This window comes from Vicia villosa, unplaced genomic scaffold (genome assembly GCF_029867415.1).
Source record: "Vicia villosa cultivar HV-30 ecotype Madison, WI unplaced genomic scaffold, Vvil1.0 ctg.000025F_1_1, whole genome shotgun sequence".
NCBI lineage: Eukaryota > Viridiplantae > Streptophyta > Magnoliopsida > Fabales > Fabaceae > Vicia > Vicia villosa.
This window is the reverse complement of record NW_026704957.1, coordinates 643,746-664,545: the sequence shown is the minus strand read 5'-3', so window position 1 is coordinate 664,545 and position 20,800 is coordinate 643,746.

Genomic DNA, 20,800 nt, shown 5'->3' with positions numbered 1-20,800 from the left:
CAAAGTGTATGCAAGAGGTTTCTCAAAGTTTCAACTACTACGAATCACCACTATTACTAAAATCCAAATGCCAATTAGTATCCACACACTCCTTAATATTATTAGCGAAAATAGATCTCATCATATCCAACTTAACAACATTGGTCCAAATAGCAAAGGGCAAAGGGCAGCCACGTAGCACATATATAATAAATTCCACCTCTATTCCATAGTGACTACAAAAAGGCTCTCCTAATTACATTTTAATTTTCCCTCTCATTAGTCATTATCCTACCATGATACAAAAAAAAGGACCTTATTCAATCAAGGAATTTAAGCTTCAACATCAACCTCCAACTATCCTCGCCATTTCCCTATCAAAACTACACATTAATTTACAACTTGATGAAACAATATACTCTCCTTTTTTATCGCTTAGCCAACAAAAAATATCTCTTCCACTATTTCCATCGGGAGGGTGAATATCTAGAATTTTAGTCACCATATTTTGATGAAACTAATGCTTTAAAAGATCCACATTCTATTGACAATGTTGATCTAATAGCTCCTTTAAATGTTGATAAAAAGCAATATCAACGCCATTTGTATTAATATCCATCGACTTTATAACTGGTCCAATCCAACAATGAGAAAAAATATCTATATTGGCACAATCTCCTATAGACCAATACACAAACTAAGCAAAATTAGGCAAAAAGTTACTGAGATTCTTCCCACAAATTGGAATCATTTTACTTAATAATCACATCCTCATAACCAACATTTTTGCTCATATATTTATCATGCATAACTTCACAGCAAAAAGATTGTTCATTACAGAGAATGACCCAACCAAGCTTCAAAATACAAGCATTATTCATAACATTCGACCGTCTAATGCACATTCCTTCTAAGAACTTTGGAAGGGACATCACATCTCATTTCACCGAATGAACTCTTATATGCTTCTCGTTATCACCCCATATAAAAGAACAATGTAAATTTTGAATCTCATGCAAACAAGCTTTATGAATGATAGTAGTCATCAGAGTATAAATAGGAAAGGCTTCAATAACAACTTTAGAGACAATGTCGGACCTGCAAAAGAAACATGTCGAGTTTTCCAAGAGGCCAACTTTGACTTAACTTGCTCTACCGATGAGAGGGACACCCAAATACTTGCTAAGTGATTATCTTTCATGGAAGCCAGACATAGCAGTAATTTATGTTGAACAGATAATACGCAAAATTGATTAACAATATCAAGCACATACTACATTTGAACCTTTGTAGCTTGACTAAATAATAAAAGATCATCTACAAACATCAAGTGGGATATGAGAAGATCATTCTTCACCGAATGAACTCTTATATGCTTCTCGTTATCACCCCATATAAAAGAACAATGTAAATTTTGAATCTCATGCAAACAAGCTTTATGAATGATAGTAGTCATCAGAGTATAAATAGGAAAGGCTTCAATAACAACTTTAGAGACAATGTTGGACCTGCAAAAGAAACATGTCGAGTTTTCCAAGAGGCCAACTTTGACTTAACTTGCTCTACCGAGGAGAGGGACACCCAAATACTTGCCAAGTGATTATCTTTCATGGAAGCCAGACATAGCAGTAATTTATGTTGAACAGATAATACGCAAAATTGATTAACAATATCAAGCACATACTACATTTGAACCTTTGTAGCTTGACCAAATAATAAAAGATCATCTGCAAACATCAAATGGGATATGAGAAGACCATTTCTACCCTCCTTCATACTTCCTCTCTTTCACACTCTGAAGCTTATAAACTTTTTTCGAATACACCAATCACATAATAACTTCAATTGAATCTTCTTGGAGATGAGGCTTGAAATATCTTTAAGTTGGAAGCCATGAACAGAGGATATCATAGTGATCTTTAAACCCTAACTCTTCGACTTTATTCAGGTAAAGAGCTTGAACAAACTATCTTGTGCATCTTTGATCGATTAAAATATTTTTAGAACTTTCTTGTATTTATGCTTTGCTTTCATCAAATTCAAGTTGCATCTTCATGAGTTGTCATCAAAGTCAAGTTACATATTCATGAGTTGTCATCATCAAAACCACGAGAGGTCTATGCATATACCAGTTCCGGATTAACCCTACAACCACATGGTTCCTCAGATACATATCCATATACTGTTTATAAGTATGATAAAATTCTAAACTAGCTTCCCCCATGACAGTTCCACATGAGAGTACTATTATGTTTACTAATTATAACAACAAATAATTAATCAAAAAGCATTGGACCTTCTTTCACCATGTGGTTAGAGAAGAAATTTTTCATTGTAATGAGCATCAAAAAGTTCATCTTTCTCTTATCCTTCTTGTCCACTCTCTATCTCGTCATTGTTCTGCAAGTTTGCATGCTTCAAGTTGGCATCAAGGGGTCTATGGAGATTAGAAACCTCCATATGATCCTTGTCATAATTTGCTCGAACAGAGCCCACATCATTAATTTTTGAACCATCATTATTAATTAGATTAGTATTTTGTGGAACAATAACCTCATCCTTTGTATTGTTTGTTTTGTTTGTAGGAGCATGAGTAGAATTTTTGAAATAACCAACACTGAATGTTGCCATATTATTGATATCATGAATTTCTGTAAGTTTCTCAGCAATTGACATATTAGTATTCCTTTGTTGTCTTTTAATGTTGTTATGTGGTACCATAGAATTACCTTTTTTATCATTAGCTCTTTTTTTTTAGACAATTTTGTACGAAAATTCTGCATTTTTCCTAGAAGGCCCATTCATAATCTTCCTTTTTATATTCTCGTGTGACATAGTCTCTCTACCGATTTTATATGATCTTTTGCGAGATATTTTCTCTCATTATTTTCTAATCTTACAAATTCTCAACTTTTATATTTATAATATTTTAATCCAAGATAGCAAATATTGATCCCATTGATTTTGCTCCATCATTAATGCCACTGGAACATTCATTGGACCACCATGCACCAGCGTCAAATCATTCTCCTTATTTTCTTTGGACGTCGTTGTTTACTGGCAACCAACCGAGGATCCTCTTGCACCTTATTACCACCTTGAATACCATTGGACTCCACATTTTTTATCCATAATAGACACCATTTCTTTCATCAGTCAAAATAACAGTCGTAGTACCATTACTTTGCTCGTCTCTATTAGAATTCTCCATCATTGAATCTTTATAGAACTTTTAAGGTGCATAAATTTCTTGTTCATTCATCTCCCTTGAAATCACATCCTCATACACCAAATGCGTGCACGAGTCTCACTTGAAAATTTGATCACCCCTTTTGAGTTTTTTAAAGATGCGCTCCAAAAGGTCTTGATCATCTTTCGAGACACAAATCCTAGTTGAGGATTTCCATGACATGCAAACTCTGGTGCTCTTGTGTTGATTTATGCCAATTTTTGAAAAAATGAGATTTTTGTTTAAGTTTTTTTACGGAAAAAAAGAAGATTATTAGTGGAGGAGTAAGTAAATGTTAAAAATTATTAAAAATGAATAAAGAAGATATGCAAAATAAAAGTTACAATCTGTAAATGAAATGTTCCTTTTAAAAAAAATCTCTCTACAAAACTTTATTTATTTGGATTTTTTCATACTTAATTCATTAAATAATTTGTTTTTAAATATGTTGCTGCAAATATATTTGATTTTTTCAACAATATATCATGTTGCTGAAATTGTTATTAGCACCAACAAAATTTGTTGTTGAAAAAAATCATTTTTCTAAGTGATAATAATATTGTTTAAAAAAATGTCTTATTTCAACGACTTAAATTAGTTGTTTCAGAATGCATGTAACAAATTTGTATTAATTTTTGCAACAATAATTATTTTTTAGAATACTCATTTTTTCCAGCGATAGTGAGATCGTTGAACAAACAACTTATTGCAAAGACTTAAAATAATTGTTGTTATATGCAAATAAAAAATGAATTAGATTTTGCAAATTTTATTGTGATAAGTTATTTTTCGCAACAATAATGTAGTTGTTGGCATATGCATATTATTTCCAACAACAACAATTTAATTTAGCCATTGCTATATGCATGTTATTGCCAATAAATTGATTGTCGCTTAGAAAAAATCGTAGTAAAATGTATTATTTCTTGTAGTATATCTTGCTCTATAGTATAACGGACCATAATATTTGTTATGACAATGTTTAGAATCCCACAAAGGTCTTATCAAGAAAGCTTTATATATTCTCAAATTCTCTTAGAATCATAAATACATAATAATACTTGAATAGAACAACATTATTTTGAGAATTAATTTTGAGAAACAAAGGAAAAGAAAATGACTTTCCCTAGAAAATATCTAAAGAAAAAGCTCTACCATCTATTCATAAATAAAGAAACTACCTATAGCATCAAGCGATTACATTGTATACTCGAATAGAGCAACATTATTTTGAGAATCATATTGAGATACGATGTAAAAGAAAACAATTTTCACGTGAAAAGATCTAGAGAAAAAGCTCTACGATCTACTTTGAAATAAAAAAAGTACTCATAACATCAGGTGATTATATTGTACAGGGCCGACCCAATCAATTCAAGGGCCCTGTTTTAATTTAAGAAATGCGCCTAAAATCTTTTTAAAAACAAAATTAATTTTAACAATTAAAAATAACACATCAAAGATACAATTGTATATTAACCAAATAAAACACTAAAAAAATTCAAAGTATTATTTAAATTATAAATTTTTATATAAATTGTATGTTTTTATTTATTTTTAATATTTTTATCTAATTATAAAAAAAATTGGCCCCCCTAAAACTTGAGGCCGAATGTTGTAGCACACCCTGCACTTGGGCAGGGCCGGGCCTGATATTGTATACATGTTTTTCTGTTGACAACTTAAATTTTTATATTTATTCTAAACACAACCACTTTATAAGTCTTTGTTGACTTATTAATTAATATAAGTCTTTGTTGACTTATTAATTAATATAAAAAGATAATAAATTAATGTAAAATGTTAAACTTTTTTTACATCCGTTGTTGCGTAATATTTCTCATCCTTAGTTATACTCAATTTTCTTCTACTAGAGACTGTCTTTATAAGCCTTTGATACATTTTTATTTAGGCTAAATTATAGTTTTGGTCCCCCTATTTCGCTCTGCTCACGAAAATCGTCCTCATATTTTATTTTTAAACAGTTTTGGTCCCCCATCCCCAATTTTACTCCAAAAAACGCTTGTGTCATTTTTTTAATACGTGTTAGATTGGGCATGCATGTTAGATCATTTATAATTAAAGAAAAACAAAGTATCAACTATTAATAATACTTAATATAATATTTAAATTGAACTTAAAAGGGGGGAAATTCATCGTGTTTAGTTGTTGTCTTCGTTTGCAGTTGCTCTTTATTGCCTCATCCCTTCCATTGTTTGCTTCAATATTTATCCTTATCCATTCGGGTTGCTTGAAAAAATCCTAACAACACCTGCAACTGCGTGAAATATATGGGTTCTGAGTTTTTGCAAATATCAAATTCTTTTCTTATTCTAGGGGGATAAAGATGCAATACTTACGACTGCATGGACACCTCAGAATCCAGGACATAGGTTCTATGGTTGTGGATTGTTCAAGGTACATCTAAATCCATAATTTTTAGTTTGTGTTTTCATCTTCTCTAATCTGATTTTTTGGGTAATTACTTAATTTCACCTTCTTTTTGTATTATTCAGTTACAATGAAGGAAAGGATGTTCATTTGTTATTGGTATGAAAAGCAAATGTCAGAGTGTTCACAGGAAGCGATTAACTCACTTTTGCATAAGGTTAATAATTTGAAGAAGAAGAAGAAGAAGAAGAAGAATGGTTTAGCAAATAAGACTGATGATGACCTGAAGAAGAAGATCAAATTTTTGATTATTTTTTTATTTTGTCTTTGGTTTTAATAATCTTCTTGATCACAAAAGACTTTGTTGGATAATGTAATTATGTCCTGGATAACATAATGATTGTGTTAACGTTTTGTAATATTGTAATGACTATGTTGTAAACTTATTTTTAATGGAATATAATGTTAGCCAACCAATTTTAATGTAATGATTGTGTTAAGTTAATGACTCTGTTGAATTTACTACTATGTTGATAATGTTGTAAAAATCATGTTTGTTGTAATGTTATAGTGATAATGTAATGATAATATAATTACTTTGTTAATGTTGTAATCAATGTGTTGAATTTATTATTGTGTTGATATACTATGTGTAGATATACTAGTGTTTTGACATAAACCATAATTCTCATATTTGTAGGAACATAACGTTTCGTTAATAATGCATCCATTATAAAATCTCATAGGTTTCACAAATAACATGTGATCCATTATAAAAAAAAAAGTTATAAGTTTCACAAATAACATGTGATCCATTATGGAGTTTGTGATCCTAGGGTCAACACAAAAGGTGATTCCTTGGCTTATGCTCTCTTTTGTTTCTTGAGTTTGTTATTCTCTTTATGACGCGTTGACGAGAAACAATAACAATCAAGTGCAGGATCAGCTTGATCCCTATTATGTTCATCTGTCAGATAATTCATCGATGATGTGTGTCACACCGGCGCTATCCGATGACAATTATCATGTATGTTCGATTAAGATGAGACAAGTCCTAGAAATGAATAAAAAGTTTCAATTTATGGATGGATCTATTAAGATTCCTGATGAAGGTGATTTGAATTACATATCTTGGCAACGGTGCAACAATATGGTGCATACATGGATTATTACCTCGATAACACCATCGATTGTATAAAGTGTGATGTTCATTGATAATGTTGTGGATATGTGGAATGATATAAAGGATATATTCATGATAGGTGATAGAATTCGTGTTGTACAGTTGCATCAAGAAATTTCGAATCTAAAACAAGCAAGTAAGAAATTTACAGATTATTTCACTGAATTGAGAAGCCTATGGGAAGAACTAGATCAGTATATGCCTATGCAAAGTTGCACATGTCTTATAGCTTGTGCTTGCTTAGCCATGAGGAATAGCAGAAGTTTTAGAGTTGAAGATAGGATCATTTAATTCTTGATTGGACTGAATGAAGAATTCCATGGAGTTGTTTCACAAGTCTTGCTTTTGGATCCCTTACCACAAATCAATAAAGTGTTATGGTGATGCAACAAGGGAGGAAGATAAATGTAACTCTATTTGCAAGCAATAATGCTGTTGAAGATGGAACTGGTATGATAAATGTTGTTGATGGAACAAAGTATATATGTCATTCTATAAAATGGTTCATTGAGCAACATAAAATTGATTCAATAATGCTTAATCTTCCTAATGGAAATTCTATATCAGCCTCTATTTGTGGAAGTGTAAAATTATCTAATGAACTAATTATTAAAGATGTCCTATATATGCCAGAATTTGAGGTTAACTTGATATCAGTTTCAAAGTTGTGTAGAGAGCAAGATTGCCATCTATTGTTTGAAACTAACAAATGTGTTATACAGGCAAAGAAGGGTTTGAAGAGGATTGGTTTGGCTAAAGAGTCTGATGGCTTATATTACTCATAAGACTTTGAAGGAGATAATAATATAGGTTTAGTTTCAAATGTATTTTGAATAAGCAGATTGATAATGTTGTACCTCCAACCATTTTATGGAATTTTAGATTGGGTCATTTATCCTATGATAAAATGAGTTGTATGAGCAAGATATATAGCAATATACCTAGTAGTGTACATAAAGCTTGTGATGTGTGTCAACAAGCTAGACAGAAATGTTTGCCTTTTCCACAAGTAATAATAATACACATGAGGTGTTTTATCTTATTCACATAGGCACTTGGGAGGGGCATTTAATACTGTTTCTGTACATGGATTCAAATACTTTTTAACTATTTAGGATGATCATAGTAGACATGTTTGGGTTGTCATGTTTAAATTCAGAGTTGAAGTACAACAAAGAATAAAGGACTTTGTTGAAATGGTTGAGACACAATTTGCAAAGAAGCTTAAAATGATTAGAATTGATAATGGGACTGAGTTACTCATGCCTGTGTACTATGCTTCAAAAGGTATCCTTCATCAAAGGATATGTGTCTAATAAATATTGATCATATGCAGTTCTGCATGATGTATTCCTTATGAATTGTATTCCTACTAAGGTCTTGAAAAATAAATCCTCCTATGAGGTTATGTATGGTGCTACTCCTGATACGAGTTTGCTTAGAGTGTTTGGATGTTTGAGTTATGCCTCTACATTGCCAAACAACAGACATAAGTTTGATGCAAGAGCAGGAAAGTGTGCTTTCTTGGGTTACATGGTAGGAATGAAAGACTTCATCCTTTTAGATACATTTAATCAAGAGATACTTATTTCCAAAAATGTGAAATTCTTTGACATGGAATTTCTATACCTTTATAACTAACATATACCCACAAATATATATATATATATATATATATATATATATATATATATATATATATATATATATATATATATATATATATATATATATATATATATATATATATATATATATATATATATATCTTGATGATATAGGCTCACTAGCTATTGAACCTGAACCAAACCCTTCACATATTCCTATTATTCCATCTGTTTCTTCTCTTCCTATTGATTCAGAAGTAACTCTCTCAGCTGTTTCAGATATCCCTTCTATCACACAACTTGATTTTGACCATTCCATCATCCCATCTCAATCTACAATTATTTCACCTAATTCTCCCATTATACTAAAAAATGACCAAACCCTCACTTTCCCAATTTCTCAACCTGAACACACCAATAAATCCACAAGACGGACTCAACCACCTTCTCATCTAAAGGACTATGTATGTAGTTCTTCTACTTCATCATGTCTATATCCCTTAGACAACTGCGTATCATATGTTGACATGTCTCTTTCTCACAAAGCTTACATCATGTCACTATCCTCAGAAGTAGAGCCAACAAATTATCGAGCTGCTTCCAAGGATCCTCGATGGGTTAAAGCAATGTAGAATGAGATAGATGCTCTCAATAGAAATCATACATGGAACTTTGTTACATTACCTCCAAATGCTTCTCCTATAGAAAGTAAATGGGTTTACAAAGTCAAGCGACATGCTGATGGCACTATTGAAAGGTTCAAAGCTCGCCTTGTAGCTCAAGGTATCAATCAAACTGAAGGCTTGGATTATTTTGAAACCTCTTCTCCTATTGCTAAAGTGTCCATTGTTCGGGTCTTGCTTGCATTGGCAGCTATACTTGGCTGGTACTTGCATCAATTGGATGTTAACAACGCATTTCTTCATGGAGACTTGCATGAAGTTGTTTACATGAAGATCCCTCAAGGTGTTTTAGCTCATGCACTTGGCCAAGTATGCAAACTTGTGAAATCTCTTTATGGTTTGAAACAAGCCAATCGTCAATGGTTTGAGAAGCTTACTACATTCCTTGAGGAGAGGGGTTTCACCCATGCTCATTCTGATCACACCCTGTTTACCAAATCTGATTCCACATCATTCACAACCATTTTGGTTTATGTGGATGATATTATCCTTGATGGAACCTCCCTTACAACATTTGCAAATTTGAAGAAAGCCTTGCATCGATCCTTTCAATGGATGTGCTTCCTCCTCCATGATCTTAAGCAACATCCCTCGTGGCTTCCAGTTATGTATTGCGACAACCAGAGTGGTATTCACATATAAGCTAACTACGTTTTTCATGAAAGAACTAAACACCTGGACATTGATTGTCATTTGGTGCGTGAAAAGTTGCAGGCCGATGTGATGCGTTTACTTCTGGTTCCTTCTCAGGCCTAAGCTGCTGATGTTTTCACTAAAGCTCTTGGCCCTCGTCCGTTCTTTGAATGTTTACCCAAGCTTGCTTTGGTAGACCTTTACCAACCCCAAGCTTGTGGGGGTATTAACACATACAGATGAAGAAGATACACTTATATAGGCTACACGTGCATATTATGTTGCATGCAATACATCCCACCCTATTATTGTAACATGGTAATTAGGTTGTTAGTGTAACAGAATTGCCACGCTATATAAACCACTTGTAACTACTTTTCTAAATCAATCAATGCAATCTACTTCACTGTTCATCATCTTCTTTCTCTCCTTTATCTTCTCTATTAATGGAGGTTCATGATAGCTTAGATTGATTTCCTGTTTAAGTGTGGAGATATCAGTATGCATAAGTAAGTAAGTAATTCATATATCAGTTTAAGTACCACACATTATGCATATATCATTATTAGCAATTTCAACATATAGTATATCACATTTTAAGTATATTACATTTTAATTCAACACAATTTGATTAACATGCAATATCCATATATCACATTTTAATTCAACACAGTTCAACACAATATGCATAAGTAAATCAATCACATTATGCATTACAACTTCACAAGTAAATTCCAATACACCTCAACACGGTATGCATATACCATTAAATCCAAACCAGTAATTTCAAATACAGCTCAACATTAAAGGTCTAGCAAGTAAATGCATCAGTTTAAGTATGTATGCATATACCAGTAAACTCAGATCAGTTTAAGTAAGTAATGCATCAGTTCATACCAGTTCATACCAGACATACCTATAATATGCTAACACAAAATGATCTACTTCAACCTTGTTGTGTAAAATACAAACAATAGTATGGATACATGGAATGCCACTTAGAGCCCATTTACGACAAACATGGTGATTTCGTTGTAAGTTCACCTCGAAAGTGTTAATACTATTAGTGACACTAGAGATGTTGAATGCATAATCTCCATACCAAGTTGGTGTCCAACCCCCAGCTGGCCATCATAGTCTTTATATTATTTGTTCCACCTTAGGACAAATTGTATCTTTGAATCGACTCATGAGATTCTTTTTTTTCACCATCCTAATTGTGATGTGTTTTAAACCTTCAATTAAAGTGATGATGGTCATGTCTCTGTAATTCAATATGGTTATGTTGAATGCCTCGCAAATGTTATTTATCTGCAAATCTTTAATTTTTTTCATGGCTTTTTCTCAATTCGATACTATGGTTATCCTAGATGCCTACCAGAGTAATTCTTTCATGTGTCAACCAAGATACTTCTTCTTCCAATTTTCATACAAATGTTTAACACACAACCTGTATTATACATTTAGTGTCAGGTTAGCAATAGCAGGTACCAAACCCTATAAAAACATAATAGTGTTAATATCTTATAAATGGATATGCAAAGTTAAGGCTTAAATGCATCGTTGGTCCCTGTAAGTTAGCGAGTTTTTTATTTTCGTCCCTGTAAGTTTTTTTTGTTGGTATGGGTCCCTATATCTTACTTTTTGCTTGCGGTTTAGTCCCTAAAGCCAAAATCCGCAGGAAAATCTGTAGGTTTTCCTGCGAATTTTCCTGCGGATTTTGATTTTAGGGACTAAAACAAACGCGAAAGTGAAATATAGGGACTCAGACCCAGAAAAAAACTTACAGGGACGAAAATCAAAAACTCGCTAACTTACAGGGACCAAAGGTGCATTTAAGCCCAAAGTTAATAACCATAAAAATTTTAAAAAATTACCTTATGATGGCCTGAATTTAAACCATAAGACCTTTGCATGATATTATTTAGATATTCTAATAATAGATCCAAAAACCTTTGCCTCGAGTCTCTTTTCCCGCCTTCCTCCAAAGTATATGCAATCGGCTAAATTTGATTGTTTCCATCTTGTAATACGGTGAACTGACTTTTATATCGAAATGTTGCGGTAAGCAAGAGTCGCCGCCGACTTTTATTTTATCCAAATTAAATAGAAAGGCTAAAAGAACAGGAAAAAACCTTTTTAAAGAAAACTGAGTTCGGGGGTAATTTATGCAAAGGGAAGACGTAAGGCACCCTTTGCATCCATGGTTATCCATGGGCTTTTAAATGCTTTGCTCTTTTGAAAGAAACGTAGAAGAAGTGAATACGGACTTTAGCTCGTAAATGAGCGTAGCCATATTGAAGGTTTATGAAAAAAAGTAGAAAAAGATTTTAGCCAGAGCAAGGCAATTAGGAGCAATTACCTTAATAATGTAGAAAAACAAGTCTTTTAGCCTTTCAGGGTGAAAGGGTCTATCCATGCCATAAGAGAGCGGGAAGCCTTTCATTTGGAGGTTGAAGGGTCGTCGCAATATCGTTCGCCATAAGACTGTCCCATGCCATAAAGAGGCAGGTAGTCTAAGGGAAGGATCATAATAGCCTTTTATTTAGGCAACCAGAGGATACCTCAGCCTTTCGTAGGCAACATCCGATGGATGAGATCATAATAGTGTATCGAAGGCAGCATCATTAGGGACTTATGATCTTTGCATTAGTCGAGGCAACATGGCTGAGGTATCCTCGTATTCGAGGGACATGGCTATTCTGCAAAAAACACAAGGCAACAGGCAACAGGCAGCAAAAGAGGTTACCAAAAAAAGTGTGCGTGGGTGCAACAATCATGTGATCAAATTCAGAATAAGTTATCTTGTAATTAGGTGATTCTAATTCAGTTCAGGGTTATCACTCCCTAGGATTACTAACCACAACAATTAATATTATACAGTTTAAGTGCCTTTAAGGCCAACCAATACAAGCCAGGAACAGATACATAATAATAGGGGAGGGGAAAAAGAAGCCAGCGGGTTTGACATAAGTAATAATTAGGCAGAAAAATAAAAGAGGTTAGAGTTTTAGGGTTACCGAGTATTCGAGCTTTGGCGGTTGGCAAACCCTAAAAAGATGGGAAAAATAGAAACCAAAAAAAGAAAGTGAGTGCATTATCAATTCCTTTGGCAAATAGGTTAACACTAATAAAAAATAAAAAGAGAAAAGAAAAGGAGAAAAGCAATATAGAAACTTAGCTTCGATTGAGAAGATTGACAGTCGGGGGTTGCCTCGAGCATTGATTCTGATCATCTGAGAATTAACAGAAAAATCATAGGAAGTGAGTGTATGAAAGTTCTTTTGAATCAGCAGGGCAAGATAAATAATTAAAAAAAGATTTAAAGGCAAAAATAATATTGTATTAAAGTAAAAAGAAAAGAAAAAATAAATAATAAAGAAAATTGAATCGGGACTTAGCTTTGTGAAGGGCGTGGCGCGCAATCGGGAGATCTTTGAAGTAACCCTGAAAATTTGCGCAAAGAAGAGAAGAACTTAGTGCATGACTGATCTAAGACAAACCTTTATCAAGGCACAACATTTGATTAATAATGTTATGGAGAAAAATCGAGAATTCGAATCAATACATATATCAATTAAATAATTATTGGATGTAATCCTAATTATTTAATTGATAAAAGGTTTATTGGAAAAAAATATGGATTTTAAATAAAATAATTACGAGTAAAATATGAAACCCGCACTTTCGATAAAATAAATAATTATAATTTGTTATATATAAAAAGTTATAAAAAAAGCAAGTAAACAAATAGTTAAAATACAAAAGAAATAAATAAAAACATTTATAATAATAAATTAAGGAAAATTAGAAAAAAGAAAGCTTAGCTGAATATTCCGGTGTGGGTGACCCCCTGAGGGTGCATGGTAGACCCTCAACTCTCAGGGCGTCGGATCTGAAACGCTAGCAATCTGATGGCTGATGCTGAAGGCGTATGGTGAGGACCGGATAGCATGGAACACAGGATCTGAGAACAATTGAGATTAGTAAAGTGTTTCAAAAAAGCGTGGTCCAGCCAGGGTTCGAACCAGGAACGCTTAGGGTCAGTGGCAAAACGCGCTACCACCCAAGCTACATATCATAAGTGTTAACGTGGTGAACAGAATAATATATAAAAAACGAATTTTATTCCCAGAATTCAAACTGAAATACGCGCCATGGTTCAGTCTTCTTCTTCGTTGGGACTGGATATTTGCTACAATTCCCATGCCATTTTGCTACGGTTTTTCTTGTAGCTGAAACCTGCGATCAACAAAAACCATCATACCAGCAAAATAAATCGAAGATAAATGCCCAGATCAATCACACATCGTCCCCTGAGCATCATAGCATCCTTTATTACGGTTGATTTTGCCTCTAACGGGGAAGCCCCAATTTGGACCTTATGAAACCTAACAATGGCAAAACTCTTAACCTGCGACACAACTCGAATTAAATAATCCAGAAACCTTGCAAATAAGATAATAAACACAATGGTACACTTAAACATGGCTCATGATGCGTTTATGCATGGATTCAGATCAAGAACATATCGAAACAAAACGAGTGTGAGAGGGTACGTTTCGGCGTGTTCTAATCGAGGAAGGCAATTGGTTCACGTTCAGAAATCACCAAGGAACCGATTAGAATGCTTTGTTTTCCTTGAATCCTCCTCCAACCTTGAATCTGAATCTTAGAGTTTTCTTGAAAATTTTGAGAACTTCACTAAGCTTTCCTGGCTGCAAAACCGTGTGATTTTCGTCCCCTAGTGGCTGCTGAGGTTCCCATATATATAGGAATTGTTTTAGGGTTTTCATTTGAATCAAAAGGATTGATTGGTGACATGGAAATTTAAGAAAGATTTTACACCAAATCTTTCTAATTTTGGCCAAAACCTCTCCTCCTCAGAGCTCCACGAATTTGGACTCTTTTATGGTGACTATGTGGACCTTCAAATGATTAAAACCAAGCCCATGCATTTTATTTCATTTATTTTTGCATTTTTACTTAATTTATTTGATTTTTAATTGAATAAAAATTCAAATAAATATAAATAAAGTGACACAAATACAAGGATGGATTTAGAGGTCATTTTTTAGGTCATAGGGATGTTCAAGATCAAAATCTTGGGTCCGTTGGTTCAAAAGTTCCAAGTTATGCAATTAAAGTTTCACATTTTCCTTGAAAATCGACCAACTTGTAAAAGCCATAACTCATTCAATATTTGTCATATGAAGATGTTCTAGGACTTTTAGAAACCTTGAAGAGTCCTCTAACCAGTGTTTTTGGTCTCATATCAAAATAATTTTCTATGCTCCTTGTGTGTTCTTTTGAAAAAAATGACTTCTTGTTGACTTTTGAAAAGGACCTATAATGTTTTGGTCCATATCTCTCAAATGAAGCATTTTTAGACTTGGCATGTGAGAGACAAATTTGTAGAGAATTCAATTTCTTTCAAAATGAGCTTTAGATGGAAAATTTCAGATGTTCCATGTAGGAGTTATGGCTGGTCAAAGTTCAGTTTGACTTTCTCCTCTGCAAACCCTAATTTAGAAACTTTTTGAATTGTTGATTTCTGATCTTTCCTTGATGAACCATGATCAATTCTTGATCAAATGATGCATGATACTTCAATATGAGGATCTTGACAAAAATCAGGAGTTTTGACTATACTTTGACCACAGTTGACTTTTAGGTCAAATTAGTCGACTGTTGACTTTCTGAACAATTGGGTGATCAATCTTTTGAATTAAGACCTGAAACTTGTCATGGAGGTAATGTGGGACATCATAGATCATATGGTATGCCTTGGAGCCATTGGTTCATTGATTTTCCTTCAGAATAACCAAAACCCTAATTCTCTGATCTTTGTTTAGGAGAGTGTGTCTTGGAGCTTTGTACCTTGATTTTAAATTTGAATAGGAGAAATAGTATGGGAAAGTTTTGGGGTATGACACATCTTTTCTTAGTGTTGCTATTAACTAACCACCATACTCACCCTTGAATAAACATGCATCAAGCCTAATTTAAGGCCTGCATGTATATGTGAATGTAGCTTTACACGTCTAAATACATACATATATTTTCTCTAAAAAAGGTCTAATATTAGAAATACCACACTTATTATCACTGTACTATTAGGATTATATCTACTTAGCTCCTCAGCATAATTTCTTAAATAAGAGTATTTTCCAGTCTCAACATTTTGTATTAGTTCTAATGGTCTTGTTTCGGCCATATATGCTTGAGTTGAGGACAACTTCGCACTCCACTTTTCAAGTGTCTCTACAATCAATCCGTTTGGCCTCCTTTCAGGTGTATGTCTCAGGACTAATATAAACTTCTTAGCTAGCCATTCTATTTGTGTAGATCTTAGCAAGAACATAACCATTCATGTATTCCCCGAATTTCAAAACATATGTATCATTGTTAAGAAGTCTAATCTCACACTCAAATAAAAACTTCGGATCATGATATCACATGCATTTGATTCTTACATAACATAAATTGTTGATAATCATGAAAAACTCCATATATGACAAAATCCATTTCACATTTCCAATTTATTTCTTCTACCTTTTCATTTACATAAATCTTGAAAGGATAATAAACTAAATTCCCCCATGATTAATCCTCAGTCTAAATGCATTTCTATGAGCTGGTTTGAACAAACCAAAAAAAAAAAACAGCAATTCATCATAGTAACCAACACAAAATAGTTTAGCATTTAACATTTCAAAACAAAACATATTCAGTTAATTCAAGTGCATTTAACATTTCAAAACAACACATACTCAGTTCAGAGTCAATAACTAATATACCTATAACCAAACTTGGGATCTTCCTTAGTCCAAGACAAAGGATGGTCGTGAGAGTAAGACACTTGTGCCATTGAAATGAAATGGAATTAAGGGTTTTTGAAGTTCCTAACCAAAAGATTCAGAAATTATTTGTATTACCTGGAAACGAAATTGGTGAGCCTGTTTGATTTAGTTTTTAAAAACTCTTTTTTAGTTTTTAAAAATTTGAAAATTGAAAACTTGCTTGATTAATCAGTTTTGAAAATACAATTTTGGAAACAGTTTTTCGAAAACTAGTTTTGAGAACTAAAAAACCGAAAGTGGTTTCAGCTATTTTGCTTTTCTATTTCAAAGTTTTCAAAATTTAAAAAACACGGAGAGATAATTTTCATTAATGGCACGTTAATAATATTTACATTCTTTGAAAGAGAATACAGCAAAATACACCTATATATACATGTTTAATTACATGTTTAATGGCACGTTTAATTTTCACAATGAATCTAAAGAAACAAAATTATATTATTAAAAAAATAAACAAATATTTACAAGTGATTAATATTAAAAAGACACTTAACAAATTATTATTTGTTTGTCTTTTTAAAAATGTGCCATATATTTGTCATTGGTATATAAGAAACATGGATCAATTATTTGTTATTGATTAATATATAAAAAATAGGGTTAAATACCATTTACCCCCCGCCAAAGTAGCGAGTTTCGATTCTCCCCCTTATTAAAAAAAATTTAGCCTTTGCCCCTTAACAAAAAAAGATTCTCCAAAGGGAAACCTTATTGAGGGAGATTCCATCAGACTTGCCTACGTGTAATGAATCTTCTTGCTTATGTGGATGTGTGTGACACGGTGGCAAAGTCTCTTCATATTTCTTCATCCTTATATACTTACTCCCCCTTGCAATGTTAGGGTTTAACATTGTTGGAAACTTGAAATGGGGAAGAAGAAGCGTGCTTGTAAGAATAAGCTTCCGCCACCGTCAAAGGCTACCAAACTGCCGTCACAGTCCAAGCAAAGGAAGAAAAAGGAAAAGGAGCCGGTAGAGTCCAAGAAGGCGAAGCAAGTCAGGCATGCAAACAAGAACGAAGAAGGAGGAACCTCCGTTCGTGATGAGGAGGTATGTGTAGCTACGATTTCGTTTTTTCAGTTAAGATTAGGGTAAATGTTGGGTTTTTGTAATGTATGATTCTTCTGATTTCAGTGTAACGATAAGTTCAATGTCGTACTCCAATATGGTGGGGAGTTTGTGCTTCTTAACGATGGTGGTACGATTTATAGAGGTGGTATGTCGTCGTTAGTTTCGGAACTCCGTTTAGAAGAGTTTACAATGGATAGTATATATAGGTTGGTGATGGGTTGGGGTTAACGGGAAGGGACATATAGAATCTAGACTCTAATTCGTGAAATATGTGAAGATTATTTTCAGATTAGAAAGGATGACGATTGTTATGACTTTGCTGCATATAGTTGTGCTAATCGAATAGATGGGGAACTTTTTATAGAGCATGATGTTGCAGATATGGTAGCAACAGTAAGACTTCCTAGGTGTGTTAATGAGGTTGGTGAGATGGAAGGAAGTGATGAAGATGATGTTGAGGGGCTAGGTGATAGTGAAGATGAGAGGGCCACTGCGCTTGTTGATGGTTTTGAAGGGGTAGATATAAGTTTACCACAGAAAGAGATCCCAAAAGTTGCTGAATATGTTAGTGTTAGTAAAGAGAAACCTTGTGAGGAAGATGAATATATTAGTGATGAGTTGGAAAGTTTTGATCCTGATTTGTCTGACAGTGAGAAAGCTAAAGTCCAAAAGTTTGAAAAGTTCAAAAAGGAGCATTTAAATAAGGATTTTAAATTTTAGTGGGGTATGGAATTCAACTCCCTAGATGAATTTAGGTATGCCATACGTGAATGGTCTTTATTAAATGGGAGACAAATTACTTTTACCAAAAATGAAAGCGACAGGGTTAGGGTGGTGTGCAGGGCCAATTGTGGGTTTTTAATGCTATGCTCCAAAGTGGGCCACAAGAGGACATTTGCTATAAAAACCATTGTAGACAAACACACTTGTGCTAGGGTTTTAGACAATAAATCTACAAATTCAAGGTGGGTGGCTAAGATTGTTTTGAAGAAGATGCAGACCTCACAGGATGTCAGAATCACTGATATTATACAAGATCTGAGGCAAAATTACTCTGTAGGTATAACTGTGTGGAGGGCTTGGAAAGCAAAACTCATAGCCAAGAAGATGTTGGAGGGAGATGCAGACAGGCAGTATGCAATATTGAGGAGGTATGCTGCAGAATTATATAGGGCCAGCCCTGGAAACACTTTGGCTATAACTATTGAAAGGCCTAATCCAACAATCCCACCAAGATTTGGTTGCTTTTATTTCTGCTTTGAGGGATGTAAAAAGGGTTTCATTAATGGATGTAGGCCCTTTGTGGGAGTGGATGGCTGCCATCTGAAAACCAAGTATGGTGGTCAGTTGCTAATTGATGTAGGGAGGGACCCTAATGATCAGTATTTTCCACTTGCTTTTGGGGTGGTGGAGACTAAAACAAAAGAAAGCTGGAAGTGGTTCTTAGAGCTGTTGATGAATGATGTGGGCCAGAGTAACAGATATGTCTTCATATCAGACCAACAAAAGGTATGTTTTCATGAGACTTTTGTCAATAGAAATAGTTATTGTTGTGTGTTACTAATGTTGAAATCTTGCAGGGTCTTGTTGCAGTCTTTGAAGAGATGTTTGAAAGAATCGAGCACAGACTTTGTTTAAGACATTTATATGCCAATTTCAAGAAAAAATTTGGAGGGGGTGCACTCATTAGAGATCTAATGATGGAGGCTGCAAAAGCCACTTACTACCAAGGTTGGCTCCAAAATATGAATGAATTAAAGTTGAAAGATCCTGATGCCTGGACATGGTTAATGGGTGTTCCTCCAAAATCATGGTGTAAGCATGCTTTTTTCCTTTTACCCTAAATGTGATGTACTGATGAACAACATATCTGAATCATTTAATGCTACCATTTTAAGTGTAAGAGACAAACCTATTTTGATCATGTGTGAGTGGATTAGGCTGTATTTGATGAATAGATGTTCTGCCTCATCAACCAAGCTAAACAAATGACCTCATAAAGTAATGCCAATACCTAGGAAGAGGCTTGATAAAGAAGTCATGCTAAGTGGGCACTGGCTGCCCACTTGGGCAATGGAAGAGACTTTTGAGGTGAATCATTCATATAATGGTCAGAAGTTTGTAGTTGACATTGCTAAGAGAAGTTGTAGTTGTAATTTATGGGAGCTAGTTGGCATCCCTTGTAGACATGCTATTGCTGCTCTATGTTTCAGACAACAAAATCCAGAAGATTTTGTAGACAGTTGTTATCATAGGGACAAGTATGCCATATGTTATAGTTTTTCTATAAGTCCAATAAATGGTGAAGAAATGTGGCCTGAAGTAGAAGCTGGTCCAATAATTCTCCCTATGTACAAGAGAGGTCCTGGCAGGCCTATGAAATTAAGGATTAGAGAGTGTGGAGAAGAAGGTGCTAGAAGAAGGAGATTACTAGATGTGTCTTATAGGTGTACCATTTGTGACAAATTTGGTCACAATGCTCAAACTTGCAAAAGCACAACTCAAAATCCCAATGCACTTAAGAGAAAGGTATGTCTAATCCTTATCACAACTCAAACTGTTTTTTTAACATGTATGTGAAATTAACAAATGTTGTTCTCCATTCATGTAGAGGAAAGTTAAATTGGATGCTCAAACTGCTGCAACACATGAAGCTGAAACTGGTGCAAGTCATGTAGTTCAAGCTGCTGCAACAGATGCAGTTCAAACTGAGGCAACTCATGAAGTTCAAACTGCAGGGCAAGCATTTGGACAAGCTGAACAACAAACTGAGGCTGCACAAAATGTTAATGATAATGCAGAGAATGGAGCAACACAAGAAACTGCACAAACACATCAGACTGAAATAAGCACTGATTTTTTTGGAGACATCACTGATGATGTGATCTCAAGCCTTCCAGACTTTAACTCTACCCAGTCGACCTGAACTACGTTATAAAGTGGCTTTTGAACTTCATCCTCCAAAATTTCCTCCACTACCTAGTGCTGATTTTGGTGTGGCTTTAAGCCCTCCTTTTCTAGACTGGTTCGTGTGTGGGAATCTCATAAAAATCCTTCAGGAAGAATCTAAAAAACGCGCTGAACGAGTGGTCCCGACTAAGCATACCTTGGATACTTTCAAAGGACATCTTCATATAGGTCTTGAGCACGTTCGCGTCTTGA